This window comes from Bidens hawaiensis, unplaced genomic scaffold (genome assembly GCF_021521415.1).
Source record: "Bidens hawaiensis isolate Kalapana, Puna unplaced genomic scaffold, B.hawaiensis_p1.1 tig00040082_1, whole genome shotgun sequence".
Taxonomy (NCBI): domain Eukaryota; kingdom Viridiplantae; phylum Streptophyta; class Magnoliopsida; order Asterales; family Asteraceae; genus Bidens; species Bidens hawaiensis.
This window is the reverse complement of record NW_027497066.1, coordinates 23,973-46,867: the sequence shown is the minus strand read 5'-3', so window position 1 is coordinate 46,867 and position 22,895 is coordinate 23,973. Positions and strand designations below refer to the sequence as shown.

Here is a 22,895-nt window from a genome sequence, read left to right as displayed (position 1 = left end):
AAGCGTAAAAGGTATATGTGGGTTGATGTTGACAAACAAGAGTGCGAAAAGGGTCCGGAATAGACCGAGTTTATTATCGGTTACGATACTGAACTCGAACCGGAGCAAGTTACAACCAGGTTCGACATGTGGTCCGTAGACCGACACGATATTGGAGAGCCCAACAGATGTGGTAAGCATGTTCAGATTAGAAACAGAAGTGATTCGTCAAGTTCATAATGTGGCAGGTCACCCGAAAACCTGACTAGGACAGACACAGGCCTAAACGATGAACTAGTTGAAAGATTGTTTTGCCCAAGAAATTTAGTTGAAAGATGGTTTTGCCCAAGAAATTTAGCGATTTTCTAGTTGAAGGAATACCAACACCCGCCAAGAAAGACCCAGCAAACGACGAGGTAAATATCCTATAATCATTCGATGATGAACCGGTAAATTTTCAATAAGAGAATAATGAAAAACATTGGAGAAAGACTATGGAAATGGAGATCGAGTCGATTGAAAAAACAAGACATGGAGGTTAGTTGAAGTGCTACCCAAATTACAACCGATAGGTTTAAAGTGCATCTACAAAATAAAAAGAGATAAAGCCGGAAAAATAACCAACTACAAGGCCCAACTCGTAGCTAAGGGGTATGCTCAGAAATATGGGATTAATTTCGAAGAGGTGTTCGTACTGGTGGAAAGAATCGAAACCGTTAGTATTTTACTTTCTTTAGCATCAAATCGAGGTTGGAAGTGCATCCCTTGGATGTAAAATCCACGCTTCTTCATGGTGATTTAAATGAAGAGTTGTACGTGTTTCAACCAGATGTTTTTGCTAAAAGATCAAGAAAGGAAAATGTACAGGTTGGCTAAAGCATTGTATGGTCTACGCAAGCATCAAGGGCGTGGAATACTAAACTAGATTGGTTGTTAAATGAACTCGGTTTACTCAATGTAAACAAGAACAAGTTGTTTACAAACGTTGTTCGGGTCAACGACTACTACTTGTTGGAGTTTATGTGAACAATCTGATAGTGACGAGCACAGGTGTGCAATAGATATCAAATTTCAAAAGACAAATGGAGTCAAGGTTTTAGATGAGTGACCACGGGTTGTTGCATTACTATCTCGGAATCGAAGTTTAACAAAGCGATCGCAGAATAACGTTACAGCAAAAAACGGTTATGCAACGAAGATGCTAAAAGAAGAAAATCTTTGGGAATGTAAGTCGAATCAAATTATGATGGTACCGAGCTTAAAATTATCAATATAGGATGAAAATCCGAAGGTATATACGACCGGTTATAAAAAAATAATCGATAGCTTATGATATTTAACTCGTACGAGATTTGATTTGAGCTACTCGGTTGGTTATGTGAATCGATTCATGCAAACACTAACTCAAGCTCACCCTCAAGCGGTTAAATATAATCTCTGATGTCAAAGATGTTTACTCGATTTCGGTATCACTTACTTGAGAGACGAAAACAGTATGTTGCACGGGTATAGTGATAGTAGTCACGCAGTGGATGTGGATGTTGGTCGGAGGACATCAATTCTAATTTTCTACTAATGTACATCACTGATATCATGGGTTTCTCATAAACTAGGAACGGTAGCGTTGTCATCATGTGAGGCTGAATTTATGGCAGCTACAATGGCTGCATGTCAAGCCTGATGGCTTCAAGGTTTGTTGTCAGAGATGATGGAGAAAAGGAGGAAATCGTGACATTGAAGGTGGATAATTTATTGGCTATTTCCTTGAAAAAGAACCCGATTTTTTACGGGAGAAGTAAACACATCAACAAGCGGTACCTTTTCATTCAGGAGTGCATCGAGATAGAACAAATCAAGGTGGAGCATGTTAGTGGAGATTTACAAAGAGCAAACATCCTTACAAAATCGTTGCCACATTGAAGTTTAATGAGATGCGAAGCTTCATCGGCGTCATAAGATAAGGGGTGATTGTTAGTGTAATCTTACGTAAGTTTGGGGACCTAGTTGTCGTACTTACAAACCTAGGGGTTTTTTAAGCTAGTTTTCCTCGTATTTTTGTCTAACAAAAAATTGTACGGGTTAAGGATTTGATGGCTATAATAGGGGTTATTTGCAATTAATTTATCATTCCCAACCAATAATGCAATCGAGGTTTATACTTGAAATCTGATTACCTTTTACTTAGTCCCACAACCATATACCAATCTATTTTCATTAGACGATCCTACAAAAGTGTGGTAAAGTTGTAATGGTAATGGTCTATATACATGGATACTAAATAACGTGCGAATAAATTTTAGATGTAACATAAAGTCCTAAAAAGCTAAGACTCAGGGCTGTCTTAACGTTTTTGAAGGCCTAAAGCGAACTAAAATATTGAGAGTTTTTTCAAAAGCTATTTGATTTAAACTAATGAGTTTATAGTTGGCGGAGTTATTTTTTTAATGTTCTTTTTTTTCTCTAAATATATTTAAATGAAATTTAATCTTCTTGCTTTATTTGATGCAAACTATTTAATAAAATATTCGTTATCATGTTCTTAAAAAAATCTTTTTTAAAAAACGTATAAGTAACTCTCAAATAACCAAAAAAGATTTAAGAATCATAATAAGATTTAAGAATAAAATTAGCAAGTTAAAATATGCATCCTTATAATTGTATTCATTTTTATTTGATATTTTAGTCAATATTTAAACTACTGATATTTACTTTTGCTTTTCATGATCACGTTTTATATAAAATTAGTTTTAGAGCACATGTCACACACGGGATGATTTAAATTATAAAATTATAAGTAAAACAAATAATTACATAACGTATATAAAAAATGTATTACATCTATGTTTGAATCTATACTATGTGTACATAAATGATTTTATTTATGTTATAATGAATTTAATAAAAAAATGCACGTGCAAAAACGTATCCGAGAACACTCTTTCTCTTGAAAATTTCATTCTCAGTATGAAAATGGCACGGTTATTGTGCATATAATTATATAATCACTAAGTGTTTAACATTCATAAAACTAGAATAGTAAAGATATATACAATAACATGTTTAATTATTAAGGATGACATGCATAATCCATGATATGGGCCTTTCCTATTAGTTTTATTGGCACATCAATAAGTTATTAAATGAAAAAAAAAAAAAAACCCAGGTACATAACCCATATTTTGTTGGAGGCTCTAAAATTTGAAGGCCTAAAACAAAGGCAAAGTCTTGATTGGCTGGCCAATGGGCCGGACCTTCCAACACTATAATATTTTACCCACACTAAGTCTTGATAAAATTAAGATATTGTGACATACTTACATATGCACATTGCTTTCCTTAGAGTCTAAGCCTGACAATTATGATCAATTAATTATTCATTTTCGTTTGTTGCTGATATGATTTTCTTTCCTTAGAGTCTAAGCCTGACAAAAGAAGTACATTCATAGTCATTGGAGCAGTGGCTGCATCATTGTGCCTCTTTCTTATAATTGCTGGTATTGTAAGGCATATCGTGCGAGGTTATAAAGGGGAAACATCACGAGAAAAAGGTCTAGTATTTAATTAGTATTAAAAATTGAGTCTCCTTTATGTGGTTAGTGAGAAACATTATTTCATTACTAATATATTGTACTTCCTTACAGATTTAAGGGGATTGGATCTGCAAACTGGCGTATTTACGTATAGACAGATTAAAGCTGCCACCAATAACTTTGCGGATTCAAATAAACTTGGGGAGGGTGGTTTTGGACCTGTTTACAAGGTAATGTTAAACACATATAGAATTTTCCTTTTCCATTCACATTTTGAAATCTACAAAGTATTACTTGTAAGGTGTTTGATGTAAAAGGCAAAATACGAAAGAAATTGATAAACCAATTAAGGCGGAGCCAGGAATTTTCTCTTATGGGTTCGGGATTTTCTGATTCTTGATTTATTTTTCCGACGTCAAAGTTATCGGGCACGAATGGGTCGGGTCAGGTCGATCATTGGGTTAGATAAAAAATACAATATCACAATCGTAACAAAAATATATCATTGACAAATTAATAAAATACAAAGTCATATTAAATAAAAATATATTACATATTGTAATTGCTCCCTACGCGTTTTCATGTTTTGAAAATAATATCTTCAATCACGAGTTTAAAAAAAACTCTTTTTTTAATATAACAAGTATAAGCATCGTTCATATTATCGTCACCCAAATAATTACGCAAATCCGTCTTTACATGCTTTATTGAAGAAAAATATTTCACAAACGATAGGCCAACGGATATTGGTTGTTGGCGATCGTTGAAACCTTGAGGTGAACCGATGACGGCAATGATGGTTGTCTGGTCGACAAAAAGAAGCTGATCAGTTGCTGAGGCGACGGCCGATGTTTTTGTTTGCTTATTTATTTATATATTTATTTTTATTTAGGTATTATGTTTAAAATGTGAACTGGGTTGGGCTTATTGATCTTGAGTAATTTTGGGCTTTTTAATAATATATATACGAGTTATTATTGCCCATATATGATGTTTGTTAATAATTTTTATAGTTTTTTTAAAAGCTTTTTATATTTTATAAAAGGAATGTACATTACTAAAAAATATAACAAAAGTTTTCACAGCCATTGGGTTCAAATATATTTTGTTTAAATGATACTGAATTTATTCTTCGAAAAAGAATGGGTTCGCTCGTTAATTCGACACTATAGGTTATATATAAAACCGAAAAAATACCGGGTTCAGCCGAACCCTGTCGAGAAAATGTGGCTCCGCCACTAGGTGTAGCTGATATACCTCTATTTTTTTTAATTGCAGGGTACCCTCCTAGATGGAACTCTAATAGCTGTGAAGAAACTCTCTTCTAAATCGAGTCAAGGAAATCGTGAATTTGTGAATGAAATAGGGATGATAGCTGGCATTCAACACCCTAATGTTGTAAAGCTGCATGGGTGTTGTGTGGAAAGCAATCAACTACTGCTTGTTTATGAGTACATGGAGAATAATTCTCTAGCCCATGCTCTATTTGGTATTCTCCTTTTTCTTTCATTCATTACAATTTCCACATCTTACATTTCACATAGTATGGTAATAATATTTCACTCCAACGTCATCTATAGTTATAGTGAATTATGTAGAACACATGGGGGTCCATTTCCACAAGATCTTTGTATCAAGATCAAGAACTATAAAGATGAATAACAAGAATCTAGAATACACAACTGTTTTTGTTTTAAAATCACATGGCCCTTTTTTAAAACAAGGTATATTGGTTTTTATTATTTCCAACTATCATCCTTTGGTAGATGTCGATCCTAACTAATGAATTGGCTGTTGATAGTCTCATCTTTTAACGCATTTGTTTACAACAGTCCGCGACTAACAGAATCCTAACGCCACTACTTGCAGGCCACCGGAAAAACGTGTTTGGCCGGAAAAGTCACATTTTTTGCCGGAAAATTCAACCTGAACACCGCAATCACCACCAACTAACACACCACCAACTGACTCACCATTAACCAACCACCACCAACAACCAATTCCGACGATGATTCTAGGGTTCCAGCGACCTCAGTAATTGAGTGTTTTACTGGAAAACGGTACCTAAACGTCCAATCCAAGGTTACAAAGATGTTTGTGACGAAAGTGTTGAGTTTTCCGAAAAAAATGTGATTAGGATTCTGTTAGTTGTGAACCGTTGTGAACAAATGCGTTAAAAGTTAGGATCGTCAGCAATCAATTCATTAGTTGGGACCGGCAGCGTAAAAACAAAAGAAACTTGAATGTCAAATTAGGGTTCATTACCCTTTGTTGTTTACAATGATCGGTTTATATATCAAATGCACAAACACTTCGTTTGGAAAGAATCCACACAGCACAACCCTATATTCCTAAAATACACGACGTGTCTTTGTTTAGTCAGTTACCTATTGGCATAATGACCCCCTAATTGTATAGAAATACCAAACTTGACTCTAAACTATACTTTCTAGTAATTGTAATTTTAATCTAAACTATGTATCAAACTTGTATTAAACAATTAAGGCTAACAATGTACCCCTTTAATTGATCCAAGTTTTGAGTCTTCTTTTCTTGATATTTTGTCTTTGTTCCATACAGTTGCTATTAATGATTTGCTTCACATGACTTGATTTACTTCACGCGATTTTGCTTCAAACGAACTTACTTCACATTAACTTGCTTTCTATTTTGTCTACACCCGGTTCGTACGTATGACACACTTATTTCCTTTTTTTTTCTTATGTAGTTATCTCACACAACTCCATTTGGTCTTGTTTAAATTTGTTATCACATGACTCAAATCCATCTCGCACAGATTTTATTCGGTCTTTTACTAGCTAATCCAAGATCGTGTCACACGATTGTTTCACACCACTATTGTTTGTCTCACACAAACGTTCAAGCAATCGTTTCTTTTCTTGTATAGTTTTTCACACAAACACCGTATCATACGATTCTTCTTCATGATCTATCAAAAATTCTCTCCACATGATCGTATCGCGTGATTAATTTATGGTTGTTTCACACAACAAAAGTTTTAAACTTTTATCGTTTCACACAAACCCATTTCCATTGTCTTCTTTCAATTTCTTATCCTCATAAGTTATAAACCTTTTTGACTTTTAAATTCCTTTTTCTACTTGTAATCTACTTCACAAGAAAATGCAATCTTACTATATCTTGAAAGTGTTGTCACTCAATAACTACTTCTACGGAACTCAAACATATACTACCTCGAAACCGAGGAAATAAGTGTAGGTCCTGACGCGGGTGGATCTAACAACGTTCTTGAATCAACCTAACTTAGTGCTAGCGGAAATCACACTAAGCAACCTAAGAGGTCTCGGATCTTGAGTTTATGTTCGGGTTTTAGAAGGAAAGGAAGAAAGAAAGAAAGCCGAGAAAAAGAGAGTGAGAGAGATAATATATGTGTGTGTTAAGAAAGTTTGGCAAAAGGTTTTCAATTCACAACTCCTTTCTCTCGTGGCATGCTTCTCTATTTATAGAGAAGCATGCATGAGAAATAAGTCACATCACATGCCCATTGGGCTTCATTACATTATTTCCCTTGGGCCTAGATACACAAAATGAACTACAAAAGCCCAAAACATTATAAATTCAATACAAAAGACTAACATAACAAAATGGGACATAAAAATCTCCCTCTAGTCTTTAGTATTGGAATCCGTCGGTGTCGTAGACCAAACATTCGTCCTCGGAAAGTGCAAGTTCAACAAGTCTTCGGACGAACTTGTTGAAGGCTTCAACTATCCGGTCTGTATTCTGACGACCCAAATCCTCGACAATCCTAAGCGATGAGTTGTAGAGCTTCTTTACATCTTCAATATGAAATCCCATTAGCTCATGCTCATCAAACACTCTTATCTCGTGCATGTCACGGCAGTGGATGAAGGCCTCACCGGTTGTATTATCAAACTCCCAACCAATGAAATCTCGGAGAGTGTTGGGAAGATAAGGCTTGCCGTGATAAATCTCGTGACAGTCTTTAGGCGCCTTGTATCTCCACATAGTTCGGGGCTCTCCGGTAGTTGGGTCGATCTCTCGTGGGTTCTTGAACTGGCGACCCTTATTCACTTCAAAATCTTTGTAGTTCACATTTGATTGATGATGCAGATGAGTCTTTACCCATCCTTCTAAAGTATCATCGTATTCTCCTCGACCCACAGCTTTTCTGAAGTAGTTGAGATCAAACTCTGGTAATGTCTTCAGCTGGTGGTGGTCGAGATAAATGAGGTCACCACTGCATCTTCTGATGGCCAAAACATTGTTCCTCTTATCATACTTCGCATAAACGATCAGCGAATCATCATGATAAGGGTAGTTGAGTAAGCGGGCACACGCACGACTTGACACAATGTGAGTCTTTCTTTTCTGAGGCAGTGTTGCTTGTGTCACGTCGGCGGCTTGATTGGAGACGGGATCTGTTGCAGGAGCTTCTGAAGCTTGAACTTGAGCAAATTATTGAACAGAATACGGAAGGGGCAGTAGTTGAGGTAGTCTTCTTCTACTGCCCCTTCCGTATTCTGTTCAATAATTTGCTCCAAGTTCTTTCCTGCTTCAATAAAATCATCCATAACACCTGCAAAATCATCAGGAAACAAATCTTTATACATATTGTCAATCTCCGAGTCGTGCTGCCTGACTTTGCCTGCCGAGTCGTGAGCAGCAGGGTCTTGAACATCTTGTTGAGTGTGTGGAGGTGATTGAGTGTTAAATACACATCCACCTCCTGCTGCCCCGGCCCCTCCATCTCCTCCGTTTCCACCTTCATCACCATCACCATCATCATTATCAAAACTATCATGGACGATGTCATTGTCATCGTCTTCATCATCATCATCATCATCTTCATTATCATCTTCGTCATCACCATCATCACCTTTGTCTTCACCACCAGCTTGGACCTGAGGTTGTGCTTGTTTTTCAGGACCCAAGCTGGTACTTACCCCACTAGTGGCTTGGCCACCCTGTTGTACCAAACGACCAACAGTTGCCTTACCTTCAGACGCCACAACCCTTGCAGCTCGCAAGGCCACACTCGGACCTGCGGTGGGTTGGGATCCACCAACCTGAGAAGTACCAGACCTTCTCTAACTCTGAAAAACCGCATCAAGTCGATCCTCCAGACCATGAAAGTCATCCTCATGAATACCCATAAGGTATGAGGCCGCTTGATACTTGCTCACTAGCTCTTCATTTGTCTTCAATTGTAACTCATGTAGGCGATCATGCTCCTTGACTTTGGCATGAATAGCTTCCATCTCGATTCACATTGCTGCACTTTCAGCTATGAGTGTATCGAGGGAAGCGGATGATGCTAGCTGATTCTCTAAACTCATGACCCTGGAGTTTGTACCCTCACTCTCAACATCCCACTTTCTCGTTGCATGCTCGATCTTCTTATTGAGACTTGTTCTAAGAGCACTTACACTTGGTAAATTTCTCTCAAGTGTAGCCAGTCTGTTAACAAGCCTGGAGTGGTCTGCCCTCAGATTAGCGTTTTGAGAGGCTTCGTGGTTCAGCAACAATAGTTGATTCTGGACTCTAGTGTGAAGCGTGTTGATCAGCAATCTTTGATTTTCCAATTGAGCCTCATTCACCACCTTCTCCTCCTCCAAAACCTGGACCCTTGCTTTCAACTCTGCTTTCTCCTTCTCATCCGCAATCTCCTTTTGTTTCATATCCTTGATAAAACGAAGAAGCCCAATCTCTCGTTCTGCCTTTTTAGCGTTTGAAGCCTCCAGTGCAACGATCTTATCGAGGATAAGATCGGCGTATACTGGAGGTGTCGAAGACTTCCCTCTGGTAATGGGTTTTGGTGAGAAGATTGTGGAAGGTGGGTTTATGGACATGGTGGGTGGTGAGGTGATTTGGAAAGGTACTGTGATGGATTAGGTAGGTACCGGTGAGGTTGTGGAGGTTGTTGGTGTTGAAGTGGGTGGTGATTGAGTTGGTATGGGTGGAGTTGTGATGGTGGATGATTTTGAGAATATGGAAGTATGGGTTCTAGGTTTAATGTTGGTGGAGGCTTTGTGGGTGGAGAAGTGATAACAGTTTGGCTCCAAAGGCTGGTGGTTTGTATGGGTGAGCTGAATATAGATGATGTCAATATTGAGGAGGTTGTAGGTTCAGTAGTTGGTTGTGCGGGCGGTGTGGTTATAGAAGGCTCGAGTTCGGTTTGGATTGGTTGTTTGTCTAGAGTTGTGGGTTGGGATGGCTGTGTTTGTGGTGGTGAGGTCGGCATTGGTGGTAGGAAGGTTGAGATAGGTTGGTCTAATGGTAAGGGTTCGGGAGAGGAATCTGGTGAGTCGTGGAGCATGGCTTTGGTTTTCTTGACTTTTGCTTTCTTTCTTGATTTGGGTTTCCTATAGGTTGGGATTTGGATTTTGTCTACGTCTAGGTCTTTGAGTACTTGGGCTAAGGTTTCCTTAGTAACTACAGGGGGTAGAGGGTTTACCTGTAGAGGGAAGCTTGACGATGAGCTTGGGAGCCTTCTTGGAGTCCCCAAGTCTCCTGATACGCTTCAAGGGCTGAACGTCTTCTTCTTCTTCCTCTTCAATCACCTTTTCTTTACCAGAAGCACTACCAACAGAAGGCTTGTCGACAGCCTTCCTCTTCAGATCTTGCATAGCTTTCGTTCTGCCCTCAGCTGGCTCATCAGATGACACATGTTCAGCTTCAAACTCAGGTTCAGAGTCAACCATTTCTCCACTTTTAACAGAAGCCTCATCCCCAGCAGGCTCTGTCTCCTCGAACAACCCGAACTAAGGACCCGGCCTTGGTCCCTCATACTGATATCCTTTCCCCTTGGTGCTCAACAAAACACCAAAAATTGACGTCTTGATCTCATTAACATGATAAGGCTCTGGAAGTGATTTCGTATCTTTAGCTTTCTTTGACCCTGGCCTTGGAACATCTGGAATCATATCATCAATCAGCATTTGAACGAATCTAGGGTATATGAGCCACCTCGAGTCGTTCATAGTGTTGGCAAACATGCACAAGAATATTCTCCTTGAGTAATTGAAATTCTCTCGAGTGGTCAACGCAAACATCATACGCACCCAATCTACCCTCATGCTATCATAACCTCCACGAATATCTGCAAAGCAATGAGTGACGATGTGAAAAAGAAACCTCCAATATGGCGGGAGGTGTTTCTTCTCAAGGCTCTTCCATTCTGTGTCATATCCCATCTGAGTTACAAATTCTTCCAACTTCGTCATGTCACCTTTCTCATACTTGTAATTCGGCTCATCCTTTATCTTCAACACTCTTCTGATATCTTCTTCAGTGATGGTTAGTTCCCTCCCAGCCACCTTAGTAGAGAATGACAAAGCATCATCAGCAGGCTTTGCCAACGCCCAAAAGTCCAACACCCATTTGTAATACACAGCTGAGTTGGCAGATATAGCATGAGCAACAGGAGTCTGTCATAGTCCTTTCACAATAGAAGTGAAAACTTTGTCTGCCTTTGATTTTGGAAGCTCGAGAGCACAAAATTGATTATGACCCTGAAATTAGACATTGAGATCATGAGAATCATCATTAATTAAAAAGATTAAACAAGATAGATATATACAAGAGTTTGAAATGTTCACAAGATAATTAACTTAGTTAAATATAAACTTATTTAATTTTAAGTTATAATGTACATTTTAGTTTAATAAGTTAAAACATGATTTTAGCCTATTAATAGGTTACTAAGTCCAATATGTACAAAGATTAAGTCCAAAACAGTCCAAGAGTCCAAACAGTCCATTTGTTCATAAACAGTCCAGTAGCCACAGACTTGAAGTTCTGAAAATTTTGCTAAGTATAGATTATTCGAATGAGGTCCAGTTTCACTTCGCATGGGCATGCGAAGCGAAACAGAAATCCATTTTGCGTCGCATGAGCACGCGAAGCGAAAAACCCCCTTCACGCGAAAAAGTTGACTTATCTAATTTTTTATTCCTTTCTCTTCCTTTGGTGTCGCCTGGCCACGAATTAGGTTTCTAGAAAGATTGAGCCAAAAACTCTTTGGTTTACATGGTCAATTGAACCCGTGAACCTATGAACTAACCCTAGATCTACAAACTTTACAAACAAGCCCATAAACTAACAATTTAATGATGATTAGCATAAACCAAGGCCTAATGTATGATCCTAAGCCTAGATGACAACACAAACTTTAAGATCAGTTTCCAGATCTGGCCGACGATTCATATGAACCGCCACCACGATCTCCGTGAACCCAGAAACATAAGAAGATAATAGATCGAGGATGTGATGATGTTATACCATGGGTGTATGCTCTGGATTCATGATTAAATATGATATAGAGGAGGCCGGATCTTGAAGATTTTGAAAAGAACTTAGGGTTTAGATGATAAGGAAGAGAGAGAGGTAAGAGAGTAAGTGGAATGTGATGGTGAATAGTGAATGAGATGTTAAGTTACCCTTATATATAGGGTTAGCCTATCTCGTGATAAGGTCAAAACATCGTGAGTATTCGCCTAAAAATACACTCTCGGTCCTCTGTCTTTAAAAATATTTGCACTTTTAAACTCGAAAAACATTTACCACCGAATCCAAGCACTTGTTTATTTATTTGATTTTTCTTTTGTCGGTCCGTGACTGCTAACTTTTGCACTGATGATCTCTTTAACAAAATAAAAACATAAACAATAATAATAATAAAAAATATAAAAATAAAATTATAATTTAAAATAAAAATAAGATTAAAATAAAAATTAAAAATAAAAAATAAAAATTAAGATAAAATAAAATAAAATAAAATAAAGTAAAAATTAAAAACAAAACTTAAAATATTAAACTATACAAGTACTTAATATTTTAGAAAATAAAAACAAAACAAAATAAAATAAAATAAAATTTAAAAATATCCCTTTTAAATTAATAATAATATTGAATTAATTTACATAGATATTTTCTTTGACTGAATTTACAAAGAACGATCGCGACATGGTATTATACTGATTTGCAACTTCATCATCAACTTTGATATTATTTTGATATTATTGATTTGCAACTAGATCGCGTTTCCATTTTGATATTATTTTGACACAACTTCATCATCAACTGCAGATATTATCCACATGTTTAACTTGACAAGTGTTTTGGAGTTAACGTGATACATTTGAGGTTCAATTAGGCACGATGCTTATGTGTTCCCCACTTAATTAGACATGTTACTGATTTTCATTATATCTCGGGCTTACTTTGTGTTAACATATCAGCACAACTTGACTTAAACCTTTCTTAGTTGATCACAGTACTCTTATTGACATACTTGACATTTTGTACGTTGTACACTTGACATTTTGTGCTTTGCACACTTGACTCGATCTAGAAAAGTTAAAATAAAGCAGAAGATTCAGGGCCTTAACAATCAGATCTTGTATGACTACAAACAGAGAAAGTCCAAGGCTTGAATCAAAATAAATGAAGAAATAAAGCAGAATTAAAAATCCTAAATGACTCTTTTTCTTGATTTTTCATTTTATTTTTCTGTTTTTCTTTTTCTTTTCTTGACTCTTTTGTTTTTCTTTTTCTTGCCTTTCTATGAGGCTTTTCTTGACTCAAATGAAAATTAAAATTGACACTTATTTCATAAGACGACTGTGATCAGGTAAAGAGAGGCTTGGGTATGACATGTGTAATTACATTTCATCCTTCATTGATATGACTTTAACGGAATCATGCAACCGCTTCTTAAATGTATAGCCACTAACAACGGCAAGAGTTTAAGTTTATATCACCCAACACTTACATGTTTGTCAAGCCTATTTACACATTGATGAATGACCTTGTAGCCTTTTGATCTACTCTTTTCACGCGCTAGGATCAATACATACCAATGTACTATCACTTTCCATAGGGTCGAATCAAATTTTTTTAATTGAAAATTGTAAATAACCAAATCCCTCTACGAAGGAGCTCCCTCTAAACGGGATAAAACTTTCAGAATTTTCTTAAGATTTTCTTAAATAGGAGTAAAGATGAAATTAATATTGAATATTAAAATAAAATCTTTTTGTTAAGTCAAGGGACTTGATTTTGGATTTTCTAAAAGTAAATTTAAAATCTTTTTGGTGAGTTAAAGTTAACTCATTTTCTCCCTCTAAAATTGTGACATATTTGAAAAATATTTTTAATTTTAAAAACAAAGATAAAATTTATTTAAAAGAAATCATGCCCAATGACTCAACGAGAAACAAAAATCAGGCAAGACTAAAAGCTTTTGTAAAGAGATCTGCAAGGTTATAGTCAGAATGGACCCTTTTATAACGACAAGCTTACGATCAAAACAATCACGAATAAAGTGTATTCGGATGTCGATGTGCTTAGTCTTTGAGTGCTGGACCGGGTTTTTAGCAATTGCAACGGTGCCTCATTATTAAATTTAATCGTGGTTCCATCGAAATTCAAACCGTAATCCAACAGCTGATGCTGGATCCATATCACTTGAAAGATGCAGCTGGATGCGGCAATGTACTCGACTTCTGCTGTGGAGGTGGACATAGTGACTTGCTTCTTGCACTGCCATGAGATCAACCGATCTCCCAGGAATTGACATCCGCATGATGTTGATTTTCTGTCCAAGTTGCATCCCCCATAATCACTATTGGTGTAAGCAGAAGTTCCAAGGGAGATTCTTTTGGATACCAAAGACCCAAACGTGGTCTACCCTTCAAGTATCTGAAAATACGCCTCACAGCCGTCATGTGGGATTCTCTCGGGTCTGACTGATATTTGGCACACTGACAAACAGGGAACATGATGTCCGGTCTGCTTGCAGTGAGATACATCGGGGAACCAATCATTGATCTACAGAGGTGTTGATCGACTGGTTTTCCTGATGGATCAGGAGCGAGAACAGGTCGCGTAGAGATTGGTGTCATAAAAGCTGTTGAGTCCTTGAATCCAAATTTCTGAACAATGTCATGAACGTACTTTTCTTGGTGGATTAAAGTCCCGTCCTTCTTTTGTTCAACTTGTAAGCCCAGGAAGAAAGTCATCTCCCCTAATGAACTCATTTCAAATCACTTCTGCGTGATCTTAAAGAACTCCTTGCACAGATCCTCATTCGTGGACCCGAAGATAATGTCATTAACATTAACTTATACCAGAATCAGATCACCCTTATCCTTCTTGACAAATAGAGTTTGATCAACAATGCCTCTCTTGTATACATTCTTCACTAAATGATAAGCCAATGTGGCATACCATGCACAAGGTGCTTGGTGAAGACCATAAAGTTCTTTGTCAAGTCGGTAAACGTGATCAGGATGATTTGGATCTTCAAAACCTGGAGGTTGACTGACGTAGATTTCTTCTTTGACTTTCCCGTACAAGAAAGCAGTCTTCACGTTCATTTGATACACTTTGAAGTTCATGTACGAGGCATACGTCAGAAAGATGCGAATTGCTTCTAGTCTGGCTACCCGGTTCATAAACTTCATCGTAATCAAGACCTTCACGTTGCCAAAAGCCTTGCACAACAAGCCGGGCTTTATTCCTAATGATCACCCCTTGTCATCTTTCTTATTTCGGAACACCCATTTCGTTCCGATCGGATTCTTATGTTCTGGCTTCTTCACCAGCCTCCAAACATTCAACTTCTTGAACTGTAACAGCTCTTCTTGCATGGCTTCGACCCAGGATTTCTCTTTCAAAGCAACTTTGTAGTCCTTAGGTTCCACCTGTGAAATAAAACAAGCAAAAAGACATCTGTTAATGTTACCAGAGGTACCAGAGGTACTGTCTCCAATGATGTTCTCAGTCGGATGTCGACGATGGATCGGTAACTGTGGAATATGCTCGACATGCTCGACTGGTGTTACCTCTAGCTGTATGGAAAAGGTCTCTATGGGATGGAAAACGATGGTCACAGGGACAGAAGCACTTGGTTGAGGATCAATTTCACCTTCTTCTTGATCAACTAAGTGTTCTGAAGCAATGGGACCTTCCCATAGGTTGTCATAGAATGGCACCACGACGACTGGAACAGAGGTAGAGTTGGTGTTATCAGAAGCTTCGTTTGGACTGGGATCAACCTGCACACATGATGCACCAACCTCCATTGCGGGACCTTGATTATCTTCTTCTAAGGGAGGTGTGGGAACGGATTCCACCACACTAGGTTCTGCAGGAGGTGGCTCTGCTTGTTCGACTTGAACATTTTCTTCGTTGTCGGTTGACACATATGAATCAGAGTCCGAATCAGTGATGTCTTCAACAACGGGCATCTCGGTGGTGTCTGCAGAGGGCTGCACATCATTAACCGGGGCTGGTGGATTAGCCACAGGTTGTACATTAAGTATGGGTGCAGGAGCAGCTATATTTACATCATCAAGACCTCTCAATACAACTTGCATCAAAACAAATTGATCATCAGTGGGTTGAACAGGTGCAGAAACAACACGGGAAACTGTTGGTACGACGGGGGTCACATACATCCCACGAAACTGCTTGAACAAAGTTTCATAGTCCAACATCCAGTCAGGACCATTTATTGCATCGGTAGGGTTCAATTCTTGCCAATTAATGTTGAAAGACTCCAAGATCACTCTGGTTTTCTTGTTGTATACCCGATAAGCACATTTTGTCAGCAGCATAACCAACAAAATAGCACTCATCTGCCTTTTCATCAAACTTGGAGGTTGTTCCAGCATTGGTTTGGAGTATGGTACAGAGACATCCAAACGTTCTGAAGAAATTTACCCATTGCTTAGTTCCATAGAAGACTTCATAAGCAGTCTTGTTCAATCTTTTATTCAAAAGCACATGATTCTTGGTAAAGAAAGTTGTGTTGATAGCTTCACCCCAGAAAATCAATGGTAGTTTGGAATATGAAAGCATTGTTCGAGCGGCTTCAACCAACTTACGGTTTCATCATTCAGCCACCCCATTTTGTTCGGGAGTGTAAGGTGCGCTGAATTGACGAAGAATTCCCTTGTTGTGGCAGAATTCATTCACCACTTTGTTGTAGAATTATGTTCCGTTGTCACTTCTGATACACTTCACCTTCTTGTCAGTTTGATTTTCAACCAACACGATAAACCTGAGTAGAAATTGCGATGTCTCATCATTGTGCCCTAACAGAAATGTCCAATTGAAACGCAAAAAATCGTCAGTAATAACCAGACAATAGGCTTTTCGACCTATTTCCATTGGTTGAATTGGACCGAAGAGGTCCATGTGCAACAGCTGGAGAGTGGAGTTTATGGAATTTACAGTCTTGGGTTTGTGAGGGAGTTTGTGCTATTTGCATTTTGAACAAGATAAACATTTTTCAGCACAATGAAAAGATTTTACAGGTAAACCCCTCAGGTGGTCACCTTTAACCAATTTATTCAAGTTCTTAAAGTTGACGTGACCCAAACGTCGATGCTATAATGATGAATCGTTCTCCGAGGCCTTGGACATCAAACAGGAAGCAGAATGCATGGAATAGTTGCTTCTCATATCTAGAATGTAGGCATCATTGTGCCTCAGAGTACGCAACATGATCCACTCTTCAGGGACTTTAAAACCTGGTTTCAATATAAGACATTCATTTTCTGTAAACAGGGTTGAGAATTTCTTATCAAAAATTTGAGATACGCTGAGCAGGTTGTGGTTGAGCTGTTCCACCAGATTGACCTCATCAAATGTCAAAGTACCATTTGAGACCTTCCCTTGCTTTGTTATCTCTCCTCTAGTGTCACCGGCAAAGGAAACGTGGCCGCCGTCGAATGGTTTTATGTCAAACAACAGTGACTCGTCTCCTGTCATGTGTCGGGTGTAGCCACTGTCTAAGTACGAAATACTGTTGACAGGCCTTCCAGGCTGACCCTACACACATGAACAACAAGTTAGTGGAGGGTTTCCCGAGACATACTTGTCTCGGGAAAATCAACACAAAATCACCAAGTTTAATTTTATGATTTTTGAAAATATAGTCTTTTGGTGAGTCTGAATCTGAAGAACAATCTCACGACTATTGCCATTTGGTACTTGATATCCATCTTTTTGAGATCCTTTTGATTGATGTCTCTCATATCCCCAGTCTCAAATTGTGGTGGCAATAGATTTCCTTGCATTAGCTCTTCATGGCTTGACAGAAAAGCATGAACTATTAAGATGTTTGAGTCATTCAACAAGGGTAGTGCTTCACAGTAACTAGAGTTTTTGCTTGGCTGACTCTTTGATGACGATGAAATTCCATGGGCCTTCAATGCTTGCTCAATTGCACTATCGACTGCCTTTTGAAATGAGCTAGACTCAGATGATCCGGATTGACTTCCCGTTGAGATAAAGGCAGTAGTTTGTTGAGGAACACTTGAGGAGTACTTCGGAGTGTTCACAGGGTACACATTCTGCTGGGTTTTGCTTATAAAAGCAGTTGGAATTGTTGTTGTAGTACTCATCCCAGCTTGATTAAGAGAACTCAAGTGATTATTCATTCTCATATGTTCGTCCATTACAAATGACTTGATAGTGGAAATCAAATCAGTGTTTGTCATGCCATTCAAATTTGTGGTTCTCTTGATTGTGACTGTATTGGTACTCCAGCTGTACGGCAATGAATTCATTAACTTGTGGTTGATCTCAAAGTTTGGAATGTTAACACTAGCAGCCCTGATTCTAACCATCAACTTTTCAAACCTCTTAACCAAGTCCAACACACCTTCACCTTAACGGTGGTTGAACATATTGAATTCTTCTTTCAACAGTGCTTTCTTGTTTTCTCTGATTTCAGCATTGCTCTCAACCTTCTCAACAAGTGCATCCTACAAACCCTTTGCACTTCTGTGTTCACATAAAGTCTCAGTGATCTCATGAAAGACAAACTGTCAAAATGAGATATGCTTTCTTGTCCTGTGCTAACAGGTCCCTATCATTTTGATCATAATTTTCAGGAGCCTTTAGTTGTTCCCCAGCTTATGTAACAGTCACGGGAACATGAGGACCTTGTTCAAAACATCTCATCAAATTAGTTTCAGTCAATGAGACATAGTTCATGAACCTGCATTTAAAGTCGGCAAAATTATCATCTAGGGTCATGTACTTTGGAGGTTTTTGAGGAGTTCCCACTTGGTTTTCTAACAACAAATACCCCTTCAACAACTCTGAATCAGTGCTAGTCATGGTCTTAGCAGTTCCAAACACTTAACAAATCTTAAAATGTTCAACTTTATAAAACAGTCAACTCTTTCGCGCGAAACAGCTTTTCAAGCGAAGCAAAAAAGTTTGATGAACAGTGATGCGAAGCGAATCAGTCAAGTGAAGCGAAAAAGTTTTCCTGTTCGAAGCGAAAAAGTTGGTGAACAGTGATGCGATGCGAAAAAGTTCAAGCGAAGCGAAAAACCACGCGAAGCGAAAAGCCACACGATGCGAAATCACAATCGATGCGAAAATCTTTCACGCGAAGCGAAATGCGAAAAAGTTAAGTTTTCTAGAAGAAATCTTTCTTGGGATATGTTCCACCTAACTTGTCAGTACTGGGTCAAAAGTTGGTACACTGATTTTCATGCCATGAGAAGCGAAATTTATAACTTATCAATTTTAACAATTTTAAAGCCCGTAATCACCAATTTTAACACATTTAAACCCAAAACTTATGGATTTAAAGCTAGTACACTTGTTGTTTTTCACCAAGAACATATTCTAAGACATCTTATGAAGATTTAGGCCGAATCTTTTTGTATTTTTCTTGTTATTGTTGTTTTTGTGAATTTTCTTGTCAAGAACACTTCTTTTCTTCTTCTCAAGTTCAAAACCCAAGGTTGTGATCCAAAAACCCTCAACTAGTGAGCCGAAGCTCTGATACCAATTGTAGGTCCCAACGCGGGTGAATCTAACAACATTCTTGGATCAACCTAACTTAGTGCTAGCGGAAATCACACTAAGCAACCTAAGAGGTCTCGGATCTTGAGTTTATGTTCGGGTTTTAGAAGGAAAGGAAGAAAGAAAGAAAGCCGAGAGAAAGAGAGTGAGAGAGATAATATATGTGTGTGTTAAGAAAGTTTGGCAAAAGGTTTTCAATTCACAACTCCTTTCTCTCGTGGCATGCTTCTCTATTTATAGAGAAGCATGCATGAGAAACAAGTCACATCACATGCCCATTGGGCTTCATTACATTATTTCCCTTGGGCCTAGATACACAAAATGAACTACAAAAGCCCAAAACATTATAAATTCAATACAAAATACTAATATAACAAAATGGGACCTAACAATAAGTGGTATCAAATCTACCTTGAATCATGAAACCAATGTGTGGTAACACAATTTGTTGCTACGATCAACGAAAATTGGGCTTCTGCATTCTTTGTTTCTGGTTCAATTTTCACAGCCTTTTGATTGTTTCACACAATCAATCTTCCATAGTTCCATTACTTTTTTATTTTAGTTTCTAATTTCTTGATTCAATTCCAGATTTTCTCTCCCGAACCTCTTGAATGTCACTTCTTCGATCGATTGGAGTCTCGATTGAATGCTTTTCTCAATTTGCCATCATGCCACACTAGTTCGAGTGACCAGGTTCTTGATTTGTTAATTGATCGATCTTGTTCAATGTGTCACATAGATTTAAACTTCTTTGATTCTACCTTGCTTCTGTTTATCGATTATTTTCTTATAGTTCTGTAATTCACCGATTATCTTCTACAACCATTGCTCTGATAACAATTGTAAAACACAAGAATTTCATGATCATCTTTGTATGAAGAATAATAAAGATGAAAAACAAAAATCTACAGCAAACAATTTTTTTTGTATTGAAATCACATGGCTCTTTTTTTTTAAACAAGAGAAAATGGAAGAGAAAATTGGGGTTCATTAACCTTAATTGTTTACAATGATCGGTATATAGGATGAATCGACACAACCCTATACTAAAAGGCGTATCCTAGTCAGCTACATATCTTACATATTGATAGAAGGACCGATTAATTATATATAAATACATAACTTGTCTGTAAACTATATTTTCACGTAAATTTAACAAATTAAGGCTAACAAATTAGATTTATAAATGAACCCATAGGTAACTTTAGACTACACTTCATGTAATCAGGTCTTGAATAATATTGGTGAGAATTTCTCATGAGGAAATGACTTCTTGTAGTACTAAATATACAAAGTTAAGAAAAGAAACCCATGTAAACCAAAAGGAGAGAGAATATATATCTCATTTGCATGTTTAAAGAAAACAAAAGTTGTTGAATAATATTTTATTGTTTTTTTTTCATAAATCAGAGAACGATAAAGCTACAATAAAATTAGATTTTCGTACAAGAAAACGAATTTGTATTGGCATTGCAAAAGGTTTGGCATTCCTGCACGAAGAGTCGGTGCTACGAATGATCCATAGAGACATCAAGGCAACAAATGTACTCTTGGATAGTGCCCTTAACCCAAAGATATCAGATTTTGGTTTGGCTAAGCTTGATGACGAAGAATACACTCACATTACAACCAGAGTTGCCGGAACTATGTGAGTGTCTTCTTAATTCTATTCATTTTCTTTTACCTTCAATGTCTCCTTGAAAAAAAATAAACTTTTGCATTAAAATGAAAATTTTGATCAAACCACATGGACGAAAAACGAACTTTACGCAAGTTCTAAAATAAGCCATGAAATCAGCTTGTGCCATAAAATCCACCAAATAAGCAGTCATCATATTCTTTCTTGTTCGTCATGATCAGTTTCTGTTACTTTTTTTTTTTAATTTTGTATTTGGTTCTCCAGAGGGTACATGGCCCCAGAATATGCATTAAGGGGCCACTTAACCTACAAAGCAGATGTGTATAGTTTTGGCGTTCTTGCACTTGAAATTGTTTCAGGAAGGAATAATATGAAATATCGACCAACTGAAGAATCTATTTGTTTTGTTGATTGGGTAATCGCACTCTATTCACAAAATTAATCCCAAGTAACTCACAATCTTATGATCAATATGTTTCTTCCATTCTAGGTTGTTTCTCTAAAACAAAAGGGGAGTTTGATGGACTTGGTGGATCTTGAACTGTGTTCTAATTTCAACAAAAAAGAGGCATTGAGAATGATAGAGATTGCCTTATTATGCATTAATAAGTCCCCAGCTCTTAGGCCTACAATGTCTGAAGTAGTAAATATGCTCGAGGGCCATATCGAAATTACGAAAACAGATATTAATCTAACCACAGCTGATGATGAGTTCAGGTTGCAAGCACTCAAATTAAAGCTTGAAGAGATACAGTCCCCTTACTCTGATGAGCAGGAGGCATTCACTAAAGCATCATCTTCTATCTCGCACGACCTGTATCCCAAGGATTGAGAGGACCTTTCAACAAGGATGACCCTTGGAAAATTTAAATTGTTTTAATGATTGATATAACATGAATTTATCATCGCTTGATGAATTTTACTCTCATAAGACGAAATTTTATTCTCATACATGTCGTCTCCATAGGATTCGTTGGCATTCTATAGACGCTAGATGTCCTAACTGTTGTGAACAAGATTCAAATAATATCTTGTAGTTTATCAGTACTTAAATTATCACAACAATGTATCAAAACTTGCCACATTGCGATACTACAACGACTGAATTCGGTTAATAACGGTTAGGTTTGTAATGCTAAAGTCAATACACCCAAAATAATAAACATACATAATAGTATTGGTACTCGTATAACTTCTGATAAAAAACATATTTAAAATAACATGTAGTCGGTTGCTAAAACCTGCGTGATATAGATGCAAGCTTACGTGAATAAGGCTGGTATCAAAGTATGGGCACTAATTCGTAAACATAAATAAGTAAGCCTTGAAAAATAACAAAATATTGAAGGAGTGATCAATAGAGAATTATTGTGACAAGTTTTTTATTCAGTTTTCTCTTGCAATAATGTTGGCCCTATTTTGTTGTTTAGTCTTTCGTATTATTTCGATCATGTCACGATGTACTTTATTAGCTTTAGTTCGTTTATGTATGTTTGGGCTTGAGGCCATGTACTTTGAACCCATTGGGGTGATTGGGCCATAATTAAATAATGAAGTGTATGCATTCTATGTTTATCCTATAAATAGGGAAACATAGACATGCATCTATAATCTTTTGTCATATTTTATCCATACTTTCTACCAACTCTCCTCTCTCTCTCTCTCTCCCAAAAATAATCAAACACAACAAGATCCGAGATCTTGGTTACACACAAGTGATTTCCGCTAGCTTGGTGTGAGATTGATCCAAGAACATAGTTGTTTGATCGCAGTTGAGGACCTACAAATAATAAAGAGTTGATCGATCATGTGCCTTGATTGTCGGCACTTAATCATAAACATAAACTAGTTAGCATCAAAATATAGTGTGGCAGATGATCAGCTAGAATGGGTCCTGGATGCTG

At 37.4% G+C, this 22,895-nt stretch overlaps 1 pseudogene; it reads left to right on the top strand.

Moving 5' to 3' along the window:
• LOC143591820 (putative LRR receptor-like serine/threonine-protein kinase At1g07650) overlaps positions 1-21,759 on the top strand; it is a 32,831-nt pseudogene extending 11,072 nt beyond the window's left edge.
• Positions 21,760-22,895: the final 1,136 nt, after the last annotated feature.